We start from the raw sequence: 22,727 nt of genomic DNA on the forward strand, positions 1-22,727 counted from the left end.
TTAATTCTTAGAAAAATCCTTGCATTAAACTATAATTTAAACTCTTGAATTTGAAACAATAAGAATTCTATTTAATTAATTTTTCAATGATTATTCTATTAGATATTTTTTCTTTCTAGAGTAAATATTGAACTTGTTCAATTTTTCTTATCTATATTATTCTTTGATTTAAAATTTGAGTTTTTATTTTTCCAATCGGAACTTTATTGTTGCTTGTCCAAATAGGAAAAAATTATCTTCTTTCTCATCTATTAGATTTGTTTATAGCAACTTACTTATTCAAAAGATTTTTTAATGACAAAAGGGGGAGGTTATTATTTGTGTTTGTTTGATGTCTTCTGATTTGTCACTTGGTGTGTATTTTGTCTTTTTGGCCATGTATTTTTTTATTTTATTTTAAGTTTGTTTAGATTTTATGTTTTATGTTCTATGACATAATATTCTTAGGGGGGGTCATATTTTTGTTTTTGGTTTTCTTTTTTTTTTTTCTTATGATTCATGTTGTACTAGCTTATTTTTTTTATTATAAAACCAAAATTAAAAATAGGGATTAAAATTTATTGTTTCCCCATAATTTTTACTTTTAACTTCATTGATGGAGAGTTTAGGAGAAAATAATTTTATTTGTAACTCAAACAATAATTATTTTTTTTTATCTTCAAGAAGGGAGAGATTATTTCAACTCAGAAATCTAGATTGTGAATGTGATTTTTAACGATAGCAAAATATTATTGTTCTATTAATTTTATTATTTCTCTAAGTATATACTGGACATTTTCCTTTTTGTTTTTTATGTATACTATCCTTTTAAGGAAATCATACTCCAGCCTACTGAAGACATCAAAACAGGGTAGATTAGGATTTCATGTAATAAAGTCTTTAAATCCTTATTTTTTTATTTTCTTGAGTCTGAGAAAGTATGATTGTAATTGGGTAACCATGCACACACACACACGGGGAGAGAGTCAAAACTTAAAATTTTAAAACTAATCATATTGTATGACTTCCAATCATACAATATGATTTGGCATGTTTTCCTTCAAAATACAGTTAATCAAATAATGGCTTTTTCATAATGTTTGTACTGTATGAAGTTAGATTGTATAGATGACTGATAGTGTATGAAATTGGGTGTATATCAATTCATCCCAATTGAATTCTTTTGTTTTAGAATTATTCATACTATACGTAGTTAGTTCATACTATATGAAGTTAGTTCATACAGATGACTAATAGTGTATGAAATTAGGATTTTCCATATTTATACCAAATGAAACATGATTTGTGTTAATTGTTCGTACTATATGATTTTAGTTCATACAGATAACTAATAGTGTACGAAATAAGGTCCATACCATCTCATACCAGATGAACACATTTAGTTTTTGAATGGTTTGTATATTATGATGTAAGTTCATATAGATGACTGACAGTGTATAACATAAGGTTTGTATAAGATCATATCTTGATTTTTGAACTATTCATACAGACGATACATGATCGTACTATACGATCTGATGTCGGTTCACTAGCATTTTTTAGTTTTTTTGGATAGTTTTTCTTGTATTTTTTATATTAGTGAAAGTTTGTTCGGGATGTTAAGCCCTATGAACTTAGTCCCAAGCTAACCAAGAGGGGAGGGGGTGAATTGGTATTTAAAAAATTCCACCACAAAAATAAATGCGGAATTTAAAAGTGCGGAAGCAAGAAAAAGAACACAGAAATTTATAGTGGTTCGGTCGACTCGACCTACGTCCACTCCTTGGAGGTACCCTCCAAGTATTGCACTACAAAACGTGACTCTCCTTTAGCCCCCACAGCTAGGCGGAGAAGCCCTCACAAGAAACTCCTTTTTGCCACCCCGGCAAGGCAGAGAACCCACCTCCTTTTGCTTCCTCCTGAAGCTGGCAGAGAACCACAACCAAAAGCAAACTCCTTACCTCTACCGACCCTTCCACGGACGAGAAACTCCAGACGAAAGACAAGCAGAGCAATCCTTGAGCAACCCTTATGAATCCCCTCACAAGCTCCCCCTCACAAGATCCTCTCTCTCTCCCTCTCTCTCTTTCTCTCCTCAAGGTCTTCTTAGGTCAAGGCAGCAGCCAAAGGTCTCTTAAAAATGTTGAAGAAGAGCTCTTTAAATAGAAGAGCTCAAGAGGAGCTCATTAATTGCAAGTAGCCGACTTTATCGTCCAGGCCGATAAGGACATCGGCCTGGCCGATTAGTACAAATCAAGGAAGATCGGCCAGAGCACAGCCCTGGGAACAGTCCTAGACGATTGAAATTTGGCTTGATCGTCCAGGCCGATCTCACGATCGTCCTGAATGATTACTTCAAATCATAGGTAAATTGTCCTGAGCACAGCCCTGGGAACAGTCCTGACCGATTAAAATTTGGCTTTATCGTCCAGGCCGATCTCACGATCGTCCTGGCCGATATGATCGTATCAATCATCCTTAATTACTCCATTGATTCCTGATCAATTAAGGCATAATTTGGTAATTTCGTTCAGGCTGATCCAGGAATCGTCCGGGCCGATAATTTAAAATACAGTATGCCTAAACTGTCTAAGGCGGCTATCTCTTTCTATTTTGAGCTTATCATCCTGACCGATAGGTTAATGTCGGCTGCCTTAATTAAGAATCCTTAATTAGACTTTCTGTTTTAAGCTGATCGTCCCGGACGATATAAATATCGGCCGGGCCGATGTGGGAAAAAACAGAATTTCTAAGCCTCTCAAGTGTGTGTGTGAAGGGTTACTTAGCATCAGTCTTTTTAACCATTACAAGTAGACTCAAAAGGTAAAAAATAAAATTACAGACTGACTTAACCCTAAACCTACGCAATCCTGAACTTGGCTTCTTCTTGATCGTCCGATCTTCGATTCCTGAAAAGTTAGAAGCAACAAGTAGTCCAAGAGAAAAAGTATTTGTCAATCATCAAAACATAATGACATAAAATCGTTTGCAATAAATCTCCCCCTTTTTGATGTGGCAAACTATCAAGTAGGAAAATTTCATTAAAACAGCAAGGTTACAAAATCCAAGTACCAAACAGCTTTTTCCTACACCCTTACTCCCTCCTTTTGTCATCACAAAAAGTAGTGGTGTCTTAAGAAACACTTAGAAAATATCACAAAAGACTAACAAGCACACTAAAAATAATATGGAAACAAATATACACAAAATAAGACTAAAACAACTGAGGGATCCAGTATATCAAGATGGATGGTGGTGGAGGTTGCTGCTGAAAGCATGGTGCAAGTTGTGGTGAATCTGGCATTGAACCAGGAGATGTCCTGGTCTGCTGCTGCTGCGCTGTAAGAATACGAAACTGTCAAATTCGGGCTAAATCCTCCAGCGCCGGTGTTGCTCGTAGCAGGCAATTCCTCATGGAGTGATTGTGCTCGCTCTGAGCAACAACGTTAGCGTATCAACCAGTCCTCCCAATCGATCAAAACCTCTCAATCAACTGACAAAAGGGTGAGTAATCTGGTCGAGAGGGACAGGATCAGAATGGGAGCAGGACGGAGCCTCCTTCTCTCTGCCCCCGACTTCCCTCATCTCCTGGGTGAAGACGTTTAACGTATTATAAAGAGCAATGAAGAATTTATTTGAGTTGAGTAAGGTAGGGTGTACGGTCTAGATTATTAGGGTATATGATTATTGTATTGGTTTTCGAGAGGATATGGCATATGATGTGTCCTAAGCTAGATGGGCTGTTTCTTATGGCCTGGGCGCGATTGGTAGTTAGTGTATCGATTAGCGAATAGAGTAGATTCAGCGCATTGATTCTCTTTTGTGGCCATAATGTAGAAAGTAGGAGGGGACTAGTAGAGGGGTGATGTGGAATTCCGCGTTCCTGCTTTTGGGGATTATGGATGGCGAGGATGTTTTGGATTTGTCTAGCATGTTTTGACAAAGAGGCTAGTCTTCTCCAAACATGGAAAAAGTGGTATTTGGTCTGACGAAGAATGTGATCGTCGTTAGACCAGTCAAAATCAGTATCAGTAGCTATTTTGTGGCAGCTTTATCCCCAGTGGTGTGGATAGCTATAAAAGATCAACACAATCCTGATATTGATTTCGACAGGTAGGCGTCGATTCACATAGGAGGTCATAATGTGAAGGTGTGGTTTAATGCTGGGTATGGCTAGCAAAAAATTCAGCGAGAAGTTTCGAAGAGAAAGGGAAGGCGAATAGTGAGTATAAAATCAAAGAGAGGTTGGGCTAAAAAAGGTTCATTACCGGTATGAGAGATATCATGATTAATTATCCGGAAAGGGTGATGCACTCTCCTTTAGCGATGTAGGCAAGCCTGATCTTTTGCCTCTCTGAATCGAGGTCCAGAGTCGTCCTCGAAGAACTCCCAGATGGCCTGACGGAATGCGTTTCCCACCAGCCATGTATGAGAGATATACTAGAAGGAAACTACAACAAGAGCAGTAAGTTGAGGTAGAATAACATGGCCTGGAATTGGCCTAAATTTAAAGAAACGGCCCTATCGTCTTGGCCGATCGCCAGAATCTCCAGGCGATGAGGACAATAATTGCGTACAGGAACGATTGTCAATAAAGGGGCCATCGTCTGGGGGACCGATTCAAGATATTGGCCAGGCCGATATTAGACACAGCGACGGCCCGAGGAGCAGCCGAACTGGACCGTGAAAAGCAGATCATCCGGGCCTGATTAGTGGTATCTTCCAGGACGATGCCACCAATATTGAATCGTACCCGGCCGAAGTTAAACGTTTTTTAAATACTTGCCACGTGTATCATCCAGGTACTGAACAGTGGTTCGCGTCCGGCGATTGTCCAATAATGGGATCGTCCGGGCGCAAATTTCAAGATCAAAATCGTGCTTGACACGTGGATCGCCGGTGACGATACCAGTGAATCGGCCATGACGTATGCCAAAAATGCATTTCGGCCAGACAAAACTATACATCGGCCAGGAACACCCAGACTTGATCAATCGGCAGGACGTTGGTATTCGGGACGATGAGTTTTAGGTTTTTACAAACAAATGGTCAGCGCATGGATTTTTGGGACCAAATTTGTCATATCGTCCATGACGAAATAGGTAGTTCTGGCCAGGATCGATGTGTACTAGGATTGAAATCAAGAAATGATGGTGATGATCAAGACCCTTCAAAAAATAAAATTAAAATAAGAATAATGTCAAAACACAACAAAAAAAAATACAGGAGAAAAACAAATATTTTTGGATTTTAAATCTTCTAATTTTTTTTTTATGGAGGCAATCATATATCGAGAATTTTTTCAAAAAATTAATATCTTTTAAGTTCCAAGAGATCTAGAAGTTTAACAAATCTCAATCAGAAGAAGGTAGAAATCTCTGATTTTGTTAACCCTAGTCGGTACATCCTTTCTAGGTACAAAATTCTTTTGGAAACCAAAAATCCACTGTAATAACTAATGGGATAATAAGAATCCATTCAAAGACTTGTTTACAAATAAAATATCTCAATATTTAATAAACCAAAGTAATTTTTCTCTCAAGTCATGGAAATTGAATCAAGTCTTTTGAATAACATCACCAAATTTAATGAGTTTTTTAAAGTTTAAGAGTTTTTTACCAAAGAGAGGATAGACTTGCATTTAGTGGTCATTTTATTGCCTCTTTGTCATTTTGATTTGCTCTTTGAGCAATCTTTTGATTCTTTGTACACTTTTGTGTATATAGCATTCTTTTCAAATTTTGCTTCATTGGCCTCTTTCCTTATTAACTTTTTGCAAGCTAGAAAATCTTAATATACCCTTTTAAAAAAAAATAGCTTTAGTTGTGAGTATTATCCTCCAAGATATTAGAGAATGGAAGCTCTCTCTCTAATATAGGGAAGAATAATCCACAACACAAAATCAAAATCATTTGTGAAAATGCTGAATGGCAAGATTTCAAAAGCTTGAATGATATCTAAGAACTTGTGCTATTATACATAGATAATTATTAATCGTACGCAAGTATAAGAAAAACATCATTATTAACAGATTAGGCCATTGGTTTAATACCGAGTTTAAATTTTGTTTAGAGAAGAAAATCATACCACTAATAAAGTCTGAAGGAGGGAAACATCAAACAGAAAACTCCTTTAAACACAATTTTTGAAAAGCTAAAACACTATTCTCCAGAACTCCAAAAATCTAAAGTTTGAAAGGATTAATCCATATGGAAAGCCAAAATAAAGAGGAACTGTCGTAAACAAACAAACAAACAAACAAATGAAATAAATGCAAACTAAAATCATATACAAAGTGAGCACAGAAACTGAAAAAAATAAAATTAAAAAAAGACACACAAACAATGTTTGCCACACGCAAGTGAAAAGGCAGCGCACCGTTTTAAAGCAATTTTGAGCTGCAAGCCTCCTGTATGTCCAGTTATCTATTGCTCCCAACGACGGCTTGGTGAGAGAACACCTCAAAACTTCAACAACAGTAGATTTAAGAACCCAAAACAGGGGTTTGTGATCCTTCTGTATAAAAAGTAGAATGTAATTGCAGGTAAGGTATGCTGTAATCATGCATCTTAGGTCTCCACACCCAATGAGTACTACGGTGAATGGTGCAAGTGTGTGAGATGTGTCCTAGCATGCCACATGAGAAACATCTAACTCCAGAAAAGGTTTTCTAATGATTTGAATATAATGCCTCTTCCTAGGTTCTTGCTTAAGATCAACAGTGAAGTCATTCCGATTTTTCTTACATGTATCAAAATCATTTGAATCCTCAAATTTGTTCTCTTTAATGCATCAATCTCAATCTTCAAATTTTTCTCAATATTTAAGATTTCTTAAGATCAAAACAAGTTAGGTGTGTGAAACTTTTAATCATTATGTTTATCAACCAATTCCAAATGCTTTTTGTTCAACTCATCAAATTCATCAAGGAGAGCCATGTGATTTGAATCAATCGTTGCATTATCTTTGAGAAACACTCATGCTCTTTTTATAGATTTGAATGTTCTAATTTAGCTAGCATGAGTTTTCTAAGTTTTTGTATGATGCATGTGATTTTTCACAAATTTCAAACATTCATCATATGTTGTTTACATACCTCTTCCTCATCACTTTGATTCTCCCATGAAACACAATTCTAGTCTCTTCCTCTGGTTCAGTCTCAGAGGAATCAGTACCAGATTCTGCCCAAAACCTCTTTGGATTTTCTTTTGTCCTTCCTTGACTGGCTTTCTACTCAACCTTTTTCCTTTCTTTGCTTGAATGATTGAAGTGTAGGCAATCGGCTTTCACATGTCCAGGTTTCCTGCATTCAAAACAAACAACATCAGAAGATCCCTTAACATATTTGTGATCCTTACCTTCTCCCAATTTTTATGATGCTTTTTGTTTCTTCCTTAGAAAGCTTTTGAATTTGCCTTGTGATGAAGGCAACATCATCGCTTTCAGCCCGGAAGATTCAGAATCCGATTTGTGCGCCTTTAGTGCGATTGTTTTCCCCTTTTTCTTCTCACCTGTATCAAGATTTCTTTGATTCACCCCTTGCTCGTAAGCAATGAGTGAGCCAAGTAAGTTATCAATAGAATAGGTGTTCAAATCTTTGGATTCAGTAATGGCAGTAATTTTTGCATCATAAGACGAAGGCAAGATCTCAAAATCTTGTAACTTTTTCATAATTTGAAAGGCTCTTTCCTAGTGCATGCAATGAAGTAACAATCTGAGTAAACCTAGTGTACATGTCAGAAATCGATTCATGAGGTTTCATACGAAAAAGTTCATAGTCATGCAAGAGAAAGTTCAAACGTGATTGCTTAACTTCATTAGTACCTTCATAGGTGATGCATAATTTTATCCCAAATCTCTTTACCAGTTTGCAAGTTGAAACACGCATGTAATCTTCAGATTTCAAAGCACAGAAAAAATAGTTCAAACATTTTGCATTTAACTGAGCCAAATCACGTTCATCGAAAGTCCATTCAGTAAAGCAACTTCAGTTTTAACACCATTAATTTTCACGAGAAGTGGAGAATTAACCTTCTTGAATAAGCATCCACATGCGATAATCAGTAGATTATAAAAAACGTTGACATACGAGAGTTCCCAAAAATCAAAAGGTAGGTTATCGAACAGGGAGGTCGGGTAATAGAATACCCTTTCCGTAGTGTTGTGAGTCCACAATGTTACCATGGATAAATTCAAAAAAGTTTTCAAACTTATTTTTCGAATCCCGCTCTGATTACCACTTGAAAGTTCGTTCGGGATGTTACCTATGAACTTAGTCCCAAGCTAACCAAGAGGGGGGGGGGTAATTGGTATTTAAAAAATTCTTAAGACAAAGAAAGAAAATCACAAACCAAATCACACCACAAAAATAAAATGCGGAATTTAAAAGTATGCAGTAAGCAAGAAAAAGAACACAGAAATTATAGTGGTTCGGTCGACTCGACCTACGTCCATCCTTGGAGCACCCTCCAAGTATTTGCACTACAAAACGTGACTCTCCTTTATCCCCCACAGCTAGGCGGAAAGACCTCAAAGAAACTCCTTTTTGCCACCCCGGCAAGGTAGAGAACCACCTCCTTTTGCTTCCTCCTGAAGCTGGCAGAGAACCACAACCAAAAAGCAAACTCCTTACCTCTACCGATCCTTCCACAGACGAGAAACTCCAGACGAAAGACAAGTAGAGCGATCCTTGAGCAACCCTTATGAATCCCTTACAAGCTCCCCCTCACAAGATCCTCTCTCTTCCCTCTCTCTCTTTCTCTCTCTCAAGGTCTTCTCAGGTCAAGGAAGCAGCCAAAAGGTTTTTCAAAAACGTTGAAGAAGAGCTCTTTAAATAGAAGAGCTCAAGAGGAGCTCATTAATTGCAAGTAGCCGACTTTATCGTCCAGGCCGAAATGGACATCGGCCTAGCCGATTAGTACAATCAAGGAGATCGGTCAGAGCACAGCCCTGGAACAGTCCTGGACTATTGAAATTTTCTTTATCGTCCAGGCCGATCTCACGATCGTCCTGGCCGATTAGTTCAAATCAGAGGTAAATCGTCCTGAGCACAGCCCTGGGAACAGTCCTGGCGATTGAAATTTGGCTTGCTCGTCCAGGCCGATCTCACGATCGTCCTGCCCATCGGATCGTATCAGTCATCCTTAATTACTCCCTTGATTTCCTGATCAATTAAGGCATAATTGGTAATTTCATCCAGTCCGATCCGGAATCGTCCTGGCTGATAATATAAAATACAGTATGCCTAACTGTCTAAGGCGGCTATCTCTTTCTATTTTGAGCTTATCGTCCTGGCCGATACACCTATCGTCCAGGCCGATAGGTTAATGTCGGTTGCCTTAATTAAAAATCCTTAATTAGACTTTCTGTTAAAGCCTATCTCCAAGACGATATAATCGCCTGGCTGATGAGGGTAAAAATAGAAATTCTAAGTCTCTCAAGTGTGTGTGTGAAGGTTACTTAGTATCAGTCTTTTTGTCCATTTACAAGTAGACTCAAAAGGTAAAAAAAATTACAGACTGACTCAACCCTAACCTACGCAATCCTGAACTTGGCTTCTTCTTGATCGTCCGATCTTCGATTCTGAAAAGTTAGAAGCGACAAGTAGTCCAAGAAAAAAGTGTTTGTCAATCATCAAAACATAAGACATGAAAATAGGTTTGCAACAATTAGAAGTCCTAAAACTATCACTAAATACCTTTGCTATTAATTTCTCTTGAGAGTGACCATTGAGTGTGATTGTTGGGAGGATTATGTGAGTGAAGAGTTAGAGACCAAGTGAGTAGAGTTGTGAGGGAATCACAAGTTTTCATGGAAAGAGAGGATATCTTTATCTTCTTCAATTTGACCCATCTCTTCTAAGGTTTTTGAGAAGTTTTCAATATTGTGTCGAGGTACTCTATCTTAAATAGGAGGGTGAGAAAGGATGAAGGTTCTCTACTGTCACCAGGAGGGTGAAAAAGGATGAAGGTTCTATGCCTTCACCAAGAGCGTGAAAAAGGACATAGTACTCTACCATACCGCTTGGTGGAAGAGAGCTTATAAGGGTTTTCTTCGTCTTCCTTCTGGGGAATATAGAAGAGTCACTTTGATTTTAGTGTAATACTTGGAGTAGGAGTCTTCAGGAGTGGACGTAGTCTAGTTTGGATTAAACCACTAAAATTTGGTGTTCTTCTTTATTATATTTATTTTTTTCTATAATTTAAAGTTTTTGGTTGAAAAATCATTGAGATAATCATATCAAAATACTTGCATACGACAGCAGGGACGGATATAGGTACTCGCTTACTTGATTGGCTCAAAAAAGAACTATAACCGTGCCCTTCCTTAGAAGGTAAGGGAGGTATGGTTGGGAGGGCCAGAGAGATCAAAAACCAAAGGAAAGGGAATAGACTCACAAACTGGATTTCTCCAGCACATGTCGACCACGGAACTCGCCTTATGGGCAGATCTTTTCTACGGAAAGAATGTCTCTCGATCGAGAGTTCTGTACTTGCTTCCTGCCCTAGGGACCTTAATGGGTTTCCTTGATCTTATGATTGCTTACATCACCGGGAAGACTGTACTAATATAAGTATTAGGTACATCTCAATGTTCTAATCTTAATTCATCTGTACTTGCACCTATGGGGAAGGAGTGGGCTTTAGAGCTAGGAATATTACTAATTTAGTACTTTACAGAAAAATCTACTTGTATCAATTGATCGTTTTGATGAGAAAGCTTAAAAACTTGGACTTGCATTAATTTATCTATATATTCTTTCTTAGTATTATTTCTTATTATATATTAGTACTGAAAGGAGGTGATACTCAAGGATTGTTGCTAAAATTTTCTATATAATGATTTTAAATAAATTCAATTTTTTTTTAATTACCAATTCACCCCCCCCCCCCCCCCCCTCTTGGTTAGCCTTGGGATAGTTCAATAAGGTCTAACAACCTACAAAAACTCTCATACAACACATAATGGTAAAGTAAATACCAGGCTAGCCTAGATTAGAGTTAGTTATCTTATCAAATCATTTAAAGTGTATGTTGAAGGCAGTGTGGTGGGTAGTAATCATCATAAAAGGGTAACTTGTTAAAGTTGTCAAATATTCAGGTTTGTTGAAGGTTGATGGGTAAATTTATGTTTGAGTCTAAGTATTAGCACATTAATGTTTAGCTTAAGAAGTATTTGAAGAGTTGACTAATCAATGAAATTAATTAGTTATATTAAGGGATCGATAAATTTAAATTAATTTTAATAATTATTAACTATTAAAGAGTAATTAATCTAGATTTTTCATCAACCAGATCATGGCGTTGTGCCACTAGGCTCAAGAAACTAAGTATCCTTAAGAAACTTAGCCTTGTAGTCCATAGTAATCAATCGTAAAAACTTAGCTGATATAGTTAAATTAAGGATTTTAGTTTTGTAATAATAAGATGATTTGATTTTAAAGTTTTACTCTCCATTAAATTCTTTTGTGGTGTTATGCCAATAGGCTCGAGGAATCAGTCCTCCTTAAGATACTTGGCCCCACAACCCAAATAGTCACCCTAAAAGCATTATCTTATATGTTTTATTCTATATTATAAAGTTGGTTAAATGGTTTATTTTAATCAAGTTAAATTATTATGGAATTTTAAGTAAATTACTAAATCTTTAGAATTATTAAATATATATATTATATATATATATAATAATATATTATATATATATATATATATATATATATATATATATATATATAATATTATATATATACATTATATATATATTAAGGGGTAAAAAGTTGACTTTTAAATTAAAGTTAGTTTTGAACGTTTCATATTAACAAATATAAGACCCTAAGATGATTATTGAAACTATTAGTTTATAAATGTGGAATTTTCTATAAAAAGTTATGATTTTTTTATGTTTGAACCTAGATTTCAACTACGATTGACCAAAAGGTTGACTTTTTGAGTTTGACTTAATTTTGGAGGTTTAACATTTAAAAAAATTCTATATTTTAATTAGAGTTGAATGGCTTTGAGTTTGATTTAATTAGATTCTTCTATAATTATTGGTGATTTTTTTTAGAGTTAAGTATTTTTTGGAATTTTGAAAATTACCTTAATCAAGGGGATTTTTTTTTATTTTTATTTAAATCAACACCAAACCACTTACGATCACCACCAAAGGTTAAAATGATCTAAGGGGATGCTCCCAAGTATTTTAGAAATTTGAATTTTTTTAATTATTTATTTATTTTTCCTAGAAATTAAATTAAAGTGAAATTAGGGGTTATCTGATAGGACTTTTATTTTTCGTTAATTAAGGGTTTGATTAATAGCAATTAGAGGTTTTGTGTGAATTTTTTGCTGATTTGATATGAATTTATAAGAAATTAATTAGGTTTCTAGGTTAAATCTAGAGGAGAATTTTGGGGTTCTTAGTTGGTGGACTAAATGGGCACCAAACATAGTGAATTTTGAATCATGAGATCACTTGATGTTAACATCCCACACCCTCCAAATTTTGGCCTAAGTGGAGCTATCTAAGGTGGCTAGCCAAGCCACCCAAGGTAAACTTTAAGTCACCATAGAAAATTCCTAAGTCATTACCCTTGGCTTGGATGGAGTTGAAATCACTGGCCCTAAACTCCTAAGAATAAGAATAATTAACACACCAAATCTTATACCCTAATTCTCATTGGAAAGATCATAAGACCAGTTTGAAATCAAGGGTCAAATTAAGACCATTATTTCCAAATTGACTAAGATATGCCCTTAAACAAATCAAAAAGTGAAGAAAAAATTTGGACATATAAAAAACATGCCCAATTTGACTCTCTCAAACTTTGTATCCATGGTAACATCACATAATTACACAAATTAATAAATACCTTAAAAATTAAAATACAAATTAACATCTACACATAACTAATTAAGTCATAGAACCATAGGGTTTTTGAAGATCTCCTTGAGTTCTTTCCAATGAGCCTAAGAACACCTAAATTGGTAAAGTATGGAGGGAGATATTAAATTTTTAAGTTTCCTTAAGATTTTGGATTAATTAAAATCTTATTTAGACACTTGGATTAGTCAGACCGTACTTTTACACGATGTACGATCCAATTGGTTGGGCAATGATTTCTGCTGACTGGGTAAACATGGAATTAAAGCTAGCTATTGGATTGTTAATCGGACGGGTGTGTTTCGCAGAGCTCCAAAACAATGAGATCTAAATCATGATGTTGCTATAAATCAATAGCTATGATTATGTCTTCAACCTCCGGTAGATAACTGAGACTGTAGGGCTTTTTTGGCATGATCTAATGTATCTTGTGACAAAACTCCATCAAAGTTTATAGAAAGCATCAAATCAATGGAAACTTTCAATCCAATGGTGGAAATAAGTTGTTGTGAAGGTTTCCTTCACACTTAACTAGACTACCTATCTAGGGAGCTCAGTATCAAAATCTCACAATGGATAATGTCCCAATAAATGGGTTTTTCTCATGTGAATCTTGAGTGGATGAAGGGGAACACGTGTCCAATTTGCTTGTTCCGGCTACCAGCAGCCACTGGCTTGGTCAGGATGATTAATGGGAAGGCTCAGGTTGATCGAAACCTTTATAGTTTGGGTTAATTTTGGCTCAACCTGGGTTAAGCTAGTGTCAGGGCTTGATAGGGGAGGTAGGTAGGATCAAGGTGAACCCAACCATGGGCTGAATTAGCCAAGCGGTGGCCTAATTCCCCAATATTTCTTGGGTCAATCCATTTATGGAAAATTTTTGGTCCATTTGGGTCAGACCTAGGTTAGGTCAATGGTCTGGCCTAGTGTGGAATATGAAATGGGTCTAGGGTAACCTAATGCAAGTGCTAATTGGATTTGAATTAGTTTGGGTTAAGGAATATTTCTAGTCAAAGTGATTTTGGAGGCGTTGGGCTAGCCTTGAGGTTGACCCAAGTCAGCCTAAGGGTTAGGCTGACTAGGGTAGGTGTGTTAGAACTAAGGCCACCCAATGGAAGGGTTGATTGGGTTAGGTGGGGCTTAGGTTAGGAGATGACTCAACCCATAGTGGTTTTGGCTACTTTGGGTTAGCCATATTCCTAGCCCAAGTTGACCCACAGGTTTGGTCCAGTGAATTCAAATGGATCATATGAACTTAATGAGAGTGGTCCCAAGCCAAGGGAAAGTCATTTGGTTTTAAATGGATGTTTAAACCCATAAGGGTTATTTTGGTCAACAAGGTTAAACCAAGGTATGGGTTTAGAAGCAATGTATTCCTAATAATATTTTGGATCCATTGGGATATGCTTTAGAGGTTGATGAGAGAATACCTTATTAAATTTTGAGGAAAAAACCAAAATTCCCCTTAAAGGGCATTTTGGTCATTTTGACCCCTAATCAACCCTGGGTAAAATTGGGTTCATGAAAGTGTAGATTGGTCAAAAAGTCTTAATGAAGGCTATGGGCATGTTCAAGGATCATAGGGAAGGTCCTAGGGTCAGTTTCCATATGGTGGCAAACTAGTGGCATAGGATGTAAATAATTAATGATTTTATATCCTTTAGGGATCAATATGGTTTCTAAGATTAGAGACCTCCAAATGAGCTCAAATTTTGAGAGTTGACACTAAAGAAATGTCATATCAACATGCAATTGATAGACCCTTAATCAGATTCTAATTGACTGGGTTTTATGGTGACAAATAAATCACCTAGAAAGGATTTCAGGACCTGGGTCCTTAACCCTCTGATTTTTGTTTAGATGATGAATTTGGATTGGAATTTGAAGTTGGTTGGCTAAGTTTGAATTATCCACATCAATTACAATCAAATGAATGAATGAGATAGATTATATATGATTTGAAACTTGATTGGAAGCTTGATCTAAGATTAAATTAGAAAGTAGAGCTTAGTTTAATTAGGATTGAATTGGTGTTTAAATTGGACCTATATGATTTAAAAAGTAGATATCATCCATTCATTAGGTCACCAAAAAAATGCAAGTAGGTCTTAGTGATCTCATATAGAAATGAGGTCATTAAATAGACCCCTAATATGTGTAGTAGAATGATATTCTAGTGTACATATTGGCATTAACCGAATGGAAGGATGTAATTAATAACTTTAATTCTAAGGAATGGGATGACCAAACCTTAGAGAATCAAATTTGAGTGGATACTAGAGCGGTTCCATAAAGGGTGTTATCCATAACTAATGCCACAAAGGGCATTATCCACAACTAGTGGATGATCTTGTGGTTGGGTCAAAATATGTCCAACCCAGAGGATCAGGTTGAATGGTCTTGTGGTGGGGTCAAAACATGAACAACATAGAGGATCGATTTAAATGATCTATTTTCAGGGTCCAAATATGCCCAACATAGAGAATTGGGTAGAATGGTCTTATGGTGGGTTTAAAATAAGCCCAACATAGAGAACAGTGTTGAATGATCTTGAGGTGGGGTTGAGATATGTCCAATATAGAGGATGAGGTGATCATAAGATGGGATTGAAACATGTCCATCATAAATAATCAGGTTGAATGGTGTTATGGTGGGGTCAAAATATGCCCAACAAAGATGATCGGATGATTGTACGATGGGTTCAAAACATGCCAATCATAGAGGATTAGGTTGAACGGTCCTATGGTGGGGTCAAAACATGGCCAACATAGAGGAACAGATGATCATATCATGGTTTCAAAATATTCCCATTATAGAGGATCAAAGTTTAAGGGAAGACATCAACTAACCCAAAAGGAGGCCTGGATATGATTGATTGACAATTTTGATCTTTTGAAAATATTTGGATATTGTAAATAAGATATATCGAAATTAGTTTAAGACACCAAAACATTTCAACGATTGAAAATCTGATCTATATTAAATATAGTATTTCTTAAGGACACGCCCATTAACAGGTAATATTTGATGATTTCCTTTATAATCCATTAGAAGATATAAGCCTCCTTCAATGATGATTTCTACAATGAAGGGTCCTTCCCAAGTTAGTTTTACTTCCACCAATCTTTCGTTGAACTAAGATAGGCCTCCGAAGAACCAAGACCAAGTCTCATACTTGGAAGGTTCTATTTTGCACTAACTTATTATGAGCTTGAACCATTTGGGCCTTATATAAATCTAGACTCTGTTGATCTTGGGCATGACAGTCTTCAAGGCCTTCGAGTTCTTCTAACTGGAGTTATGCATTTTTCTCAGTTGTGATTTAATTTTGGATTGGAGTTTTGTGCAAAGGGATTTGTATCTCCAAGGATAGTACGACCTTGGATCCATACACTAATGCAAATGGAGTGGATTGGGTTAGGGTTTTATAAGTGGCCTGATAGGCCCACAAAGCTTTGGCCAACCTCTCATCCCTTTGAAGTTTTTTATCATCAAGGGTTTTCTTGATAATATGCACTAAAGCCTTATAGAAGGCCTCAACCAACCCATTATCCCTAGGGTAAAATTTTTTTGAGTATATCCAATCAATGTTATGGCATCTTATAAAATTTTTTATTTTTGTAGACTTGAATACGAACCCATTATCGAATATGATTCTGTGGGATACTCCAAATTGACTTATAACATGGTCATGAAATAACTTCAAAACATGTTGTGATGTTATATTATGCAAGGTAATCGCTTCTGCACATTTTGAAAATTAATCAATCACAACTAATATGAAGTTATAATCCTTTAAAGAAGGAGGGTCGATTGTCCCGATAACATCCATGTCCCAACTTTTGAATGAATATGAAGTTATCATGGGATGGAACACATTAGGTGGCTAAAACCCACCATGGACCTGACATTGATGATAATATTTTTTAATGTTCATGCAATTGTTAATCATTGTAGGCCAGTAGTATCCAAGTCTTATGATTCTTAACTTTATTTTTGGACCCGATTGATGAGCACCGCATAATCTGAAATGGACCTCATTAATGACCTTTAAGGCCTCTTGTTTAACTAAACAACATAGCCACATTTGATCGAATGATCGATAATATAATGTATTATTGACTAATGCATATTATAGGGCACATTTCTTGATCTGGTTGGCGAGGGAATTATCTTGGGGAAGTTTACCCTCTAGAAGGTAGTAAATTAATGGTTATTTCCAGTCCCCTTCTTCATCGGTTGCTAAAGAGGCAGAAAGAATCTGGGAAGATTGCTTGTTGATGTGCTTCAAATCTATAGGAGAGAGGACCTGATGACCTTGATTTCTATAGGAATGGAGTCTTTTTCTAGGCATGTAAATTCTTTTACAAGCTTTGCTAAGGCATCCTCCACATAATTACTTTCAAGAGGAACCCTATATAAACTTACGATAGGTATCTTCTCAAGCAGGTGATTGGTATATTAGTGTTTCTTAAAGAGGTTAGGATTCAAAACCTTATAGGTTCCTTCTATTTGGTTGATTATGAGTTGACAATCACCAAAGAATTTAATCTCTTTAATTTCCATCAGAATTACAAGTTCCAAGCCGATTAGCAAAGCTTCATACTCAACCTCATTTTTTGTTTAAGGCTCTAATAAATGGTAGGAAAAATGCATCATTCCCTTCTCTGGTGTTATGAAAATTAGGCCAAATCTAGCTTTTTTGGGGATTGTATAGATTTTTAGGTTTTGCCCCATTGAGAGGATGCCACTACATCAAAATATAATCCCTATACATGATCATCAGATTCCCTTAAACTCATTATTTTTTCATCAGGTAAATCATTATTTAAAGGAGAATCTGCCAGCAGTAGATGCGCTACAAGGAAGTTGGTAATGGCTTGTCCTTTCACAGCACTTAGGGGAACCAATGTGATTTTGAATTGAAGCAAAATAATAGACCACCGAGCCAAACATCAAGACAACATAGTTTAGGTTATAAGATATTATACTGGACTGACTTTGGAAATAAAATTGATTGAATGAGAAATTATGTAGTGTCTTCATTTTTGTACTGCAAAAATTAAAGCAAGACAATGCTTCTTGATTGAAGGATATCTAATCTCCATAGGAAGAAGCCATCGACTAAGGTAATAGAGAGAATTCTCTTTCCCCACATTGTTGACTAGAGTTAACAAGACACCTAAAGATACATCTAGGGCTGCAATACAAAGAATTAAAGGTTTCTCTAAAATAGGGGTTACCAAAACTTATGAATTAAAAAGGTTTTCTTTGATGCTTTCAAAATCACTCTGACATTTGTTGTCTTATATGAATTTGGTATCCTTATTGGCTAGGATAGAGAAAGGTTGACATCTTCTAGAAAGATTGGATATGAACCTTTTTATGTATGTTAGCCTACCTTAGAGAGACCTTAATTGGGTAAGGCTCTTAGGAGGCCACATATCCAAGATGGTCTCCATCTTGGTAGGATCAATTTTGATTCCATGGTACATTTCTACGAATTCTAAAAATTTCCCTAAAGTGATTTTGAAGGTATAGTTCAAGGGATTCATTTAGAGGTCTAGTGACGCAACATCTCGAAAATGATTCTTAAGTCACATAAGTGAACTCTTTTAACTTTTTTCTTGATAACTAAATCATCAATGTAGCATTCAACTTGATTTTGGATTAAGTCGACAAAGATTCAAGTCATGGATTGATGGTAGGTACCACCAGCATTCTTAAGGCTAAAGGGCATCACCCTATAACAAAAGATTCTTATGGGAGTTCTGAATGCAGTGTTTCTCTCATCTTCTAGGGCCATCCTAATTTATTTGTAATCGGACGAGCCATCCATAAAGGCGAAAATAGCATGCGAAGAGGCAACTTCCACCATAAGCTCAAGTATGGGTATAGGAAATTCATCCTTGGGACACACCTTATTCAGATCCCTATTATCAACACAAATCTGAATATGACTATTCTTCTTTAGAACTGGCCCAATGATGGATAATCAACGAGGATACCATTCCTCCTGAAAAAATCCAGCCTTGACCAATTTCTTAAACTCTCTTTTTTTTTTGCTTGAAAAAATTCAATAGTGAATTAATATAAAATAAAGGACAACCTAATACAAACTAGGTAAAAGAAGCTAATGGCTCCCTTTTCAACATGAAAAAGGGACCTTATTGAACATAAATTTGTTAATTTAAACTTATTATAAATGATATGAAACCCACTATTTTCTATTTTGAAACTGTTGAGATGCAGGGGATACCAAAGTAATAAACAACCTGAGGGTTGATTAGTATCCCAAAGTTCCCATCCAATTAGAGAATAAGATTTAGTAATGATCCCATAATTAATTAGAACAAGTTTAAAATGACAAACTTGAAGAAAAAGGAAGCAATAAAAGATAAAAAATAAAGTACAATTTCTCAATGATTCCCAAAAATCACTTAAGAATATCAATGATAGATATTCCATAAGCTTTTTCAGTTTGAGAAGAACTGAAAGGGACATTTTTATTAAGAGGATTTTGATTATGTGTTGTATTAGGATACACAGAATCAATATGTCTAATCTTATCACATTTGAAGCAAAAAGATTATAGATTTTCATACTCAAACTTTTGAAAAAATCTACCATTAAGTCCTTCCACCCAAATTCCAGAGGGGAGTTTAGAATTCAAATTTACGCGAATGCAAGCTCTAGAAAATTCCCTTCACACCCATCTAAACATGTTACCATCCAATAATAAAAGAGTTCCAATTCTAGAAACAATTCTAGTGATATTGGATTCATCCCAACAATGTAATGGAAAATGAGGAAGATGGACCCAAATTGAAGAAGAAAGAACATCCAAAGAATTAGGAGAGAAGGTAGGAGACCATTTTTCTAAGCCTACCACAAAACCCCCTACAAGCCAAGGACCTCCATTAAGAACTTACTCCATGGCTTCAAGAGAATGAAATGAACAAAAGAGCCAATCTAGACCAAGCAATGTTATATGAAATCCTTCATATTTCGACCATTGCTTTCTTAATTCAAATGAACACTTAGAAAAAGAATAGTTTTTTCTAAGAATTTTAACAACTAAGGAATTGCTCAAAACTTGAACATTAGATTTTTCCTTTTGCATGTCAAGTATGACAACATTTTCATCTCCAATATCATCATGCATTTCACTAAATTTTATTTTAATGTGAGGTTTTTTATCCACACATTAGAAATATCTAATTTTGAAGAAGTATTTGGAATTTTAATATTAACATTACCTTTGTCAATATCAATGCCCTTCTTCAAAATATAAGCAAAACTTCCTCCTAATGAAGATGCTTCCTTATCATTAGCTCCAGAAATGATAGCCGACAAAGGTTTTGGCTTATCATTCAAAAAAGAAATTATTTCTTTCCCTTTGCCTGAAATCAGCAAAGGCTTATACATAGCAGTCAAACCTCCCTCTTTTATGACAAGAGGAGATTCCAAAATCTGAAAAGAGGAGATGCGTTTGAAGGAGAATCTACCTCTTGAATCCAACATGATTGGACTCATGGTAGATAGCAATTTTTTGGTGTTCTGGTCATCCTTGGATGACCGGCCACCTTCTTCCATCTCCAACAATGGCACCCGAATTCTTCAAAATCTTCTTCAAATTCCTTCCTAAATTTGTGGAGATTCTCTCTCTTCTCTCACGCCCCTCAAGCCATCACCAACCTTGAGACATACATACCAATTTCTTAATCTCAGAAATGACTTGTCGCTCTATCTCCAGACGCATGCATCAAGGAGCTAACAAGAATGGTATTTTATTAGATTCCAAGTTTATAAACTGCTACATCAGCACATAGAACTGACATTTCATAGTACATCCAAGCAAAACATTCCCTAAACTTGGACAGAAGTTGAATTAGATCTTGAGACTCATCCTCACTCAACAGGGTACTTATAAAAGTAAATAAAAAATCATCATTTCCAAGGTTAATTTCTTTTAACTCATCGACTATTGATTTTATCTCTTCCTCAATTTGAGGGGTGCATCCCAAACTTGAAGTTCATTAGGATCATCTAAAGTCTCTAAACATAGCTCATTAAGGGGATCGATGCCTTCAATAGGTTCATTCTGATATTCAAGATAATAATTTATCATTAAGTATTATTCCTCGTCATCAAATGAACTAATGGTACCAAAGCTAAAACCACTTGTCAATTTTTTCTTGAATTTCATTTGCCAATTGTTCTCGTGATATCATGCTTGACCCTTAGTCCATCAATAATGTACAAAACCTTTGGAGAAAGAATTTTTTACACAAATAAGAAAGTAGACAAAAGGTAATTCCATTAGTTCATTGGAATCTGTATTCTCAAGGGTTACATCACTTTCATCCCTTAAGGAGGAGTAGCTAAGAAAAAAACTTCTAGTCTTTCCGTACTTCACTATCTAAGTTAGGAGCATCCTTAATCACTAACTCTACAACCTTGCTCGCAAATAGTGGGGTTAAGTTTAAGTCATCAATTATCCTGCTAAGATTTTTATACATAGACAATTCAAGCTCGTCACTTTTAACCTTCGGAGCATCAACCTCGGGTTCACTATCCTGGTCTAAACTAAGATCAAATTTTAGAGGAAGATTTGTACTCTGATAATCAAAAGGAATTGCAATACCGCATTTTCCTGTTTCTTCATCAAAACTTGATTCCATATTAAAGTACATAGGGGTTATTCTTCTTTCCAATGAAGCACGACCTTGACCATGAGCCCTTAGGGCCATCCTTTGATGCTTTCAAAGCACTATAACTCTGTTTGGACACCTAAGAACTACTATGTCAAGGTCTTCTTTGCTATATGATTCTTTTAATTTTTTCTCTTTTCCTTTTTTTCTTTTGATTCTTAATTTTGATCGGAGCTTTGTTCCTTTATTTTCTCCTAAATTTTGATCTAACTTTAGAACAGGAAGAGGACCGTTTTGGTATAAAATATGCAGTATCTTTTTAGACCCCTATCTATTTAACTAAAAATGATTATAAATCACCCTTAAATACATATTCAAAGTCGTCTCATTGGTACTTGACACATTGGTGTAAGTTAGATGGAACCATCATATATTTTTGGATCTAGGGCCTACCTAAGAGTGTAATAACGGATGTAGTTGAATCGATCATATAAAATTTCACTTCAATTTTGAGTTCTCTAATTTCCAATAGGAGGGTAATCGAATCTAGAGCCCTCTCACCTTTCTTGATGAACCTGTGTAGCACCGACTAATTAGTGGTGAGCTTACTGGTATAAACTTTAATTTAGGTAAGGGTCTTTATATTCATCATATTGACCGATGCACCTAGAATAACAAGGACTCTTTATAACTTGAAATTCCCTACACTTATGATAATGTAAATAATGTGATTATGATTAGCAATACCTAAAAGTAGATCTTCATCAGAAAAGATTACTCTTAGGATGTCCATGAAGTAGAGGGCCTCATCTTTTGAGGCTAAAGCCAATTGAGCTAGGAAAATCTTTAGATTGAGAAGTTCTTTGATTAAGGAGTCCCTCACTTCCTTAAATAAGATGAGGGCATTGTACATGCTCAACATGGATTGAAAACATCAAACTCAGGACCTACTGGGGTGTAGGGAAGATTGGACTGTTGTGGAGGAGTTGGAATTGGATTATTAGAGACACCTTGTTTTCCTTTATCCTATGGGACAAGCCTAGGGGGTAAGACTTTGCTGTCACGCAGTTGTACCTGCTCGATATCCTTGGGAGGGAAAACTATAGCAGAGTCTAAACTTGCAATAGGCATTGGATCATCATTTTTTGAATGGGTTTTAGAATCTAAAATAAATTTTATAATAGGACTCCAAAAGAAATTGAATTGGGGAAA

The sequence above is a fragment of the Dendrobium catenatum genome, unplaced genomic scaffold (genome assembly GCF_001605985.2).
Source record: "Dendrobium catenatum unplaced genomic scaffold, ASM160598v2 fragScaff_scaffold_422, whole genome shotgun sequence".
Classification (NCBI taxonomy): Eukaryota; Viridiplantae; Streptophyta; class Magnoliopsida; order Asparagales; family Orchidaceae; genus Dendrobium; species Dendrobium catenatum.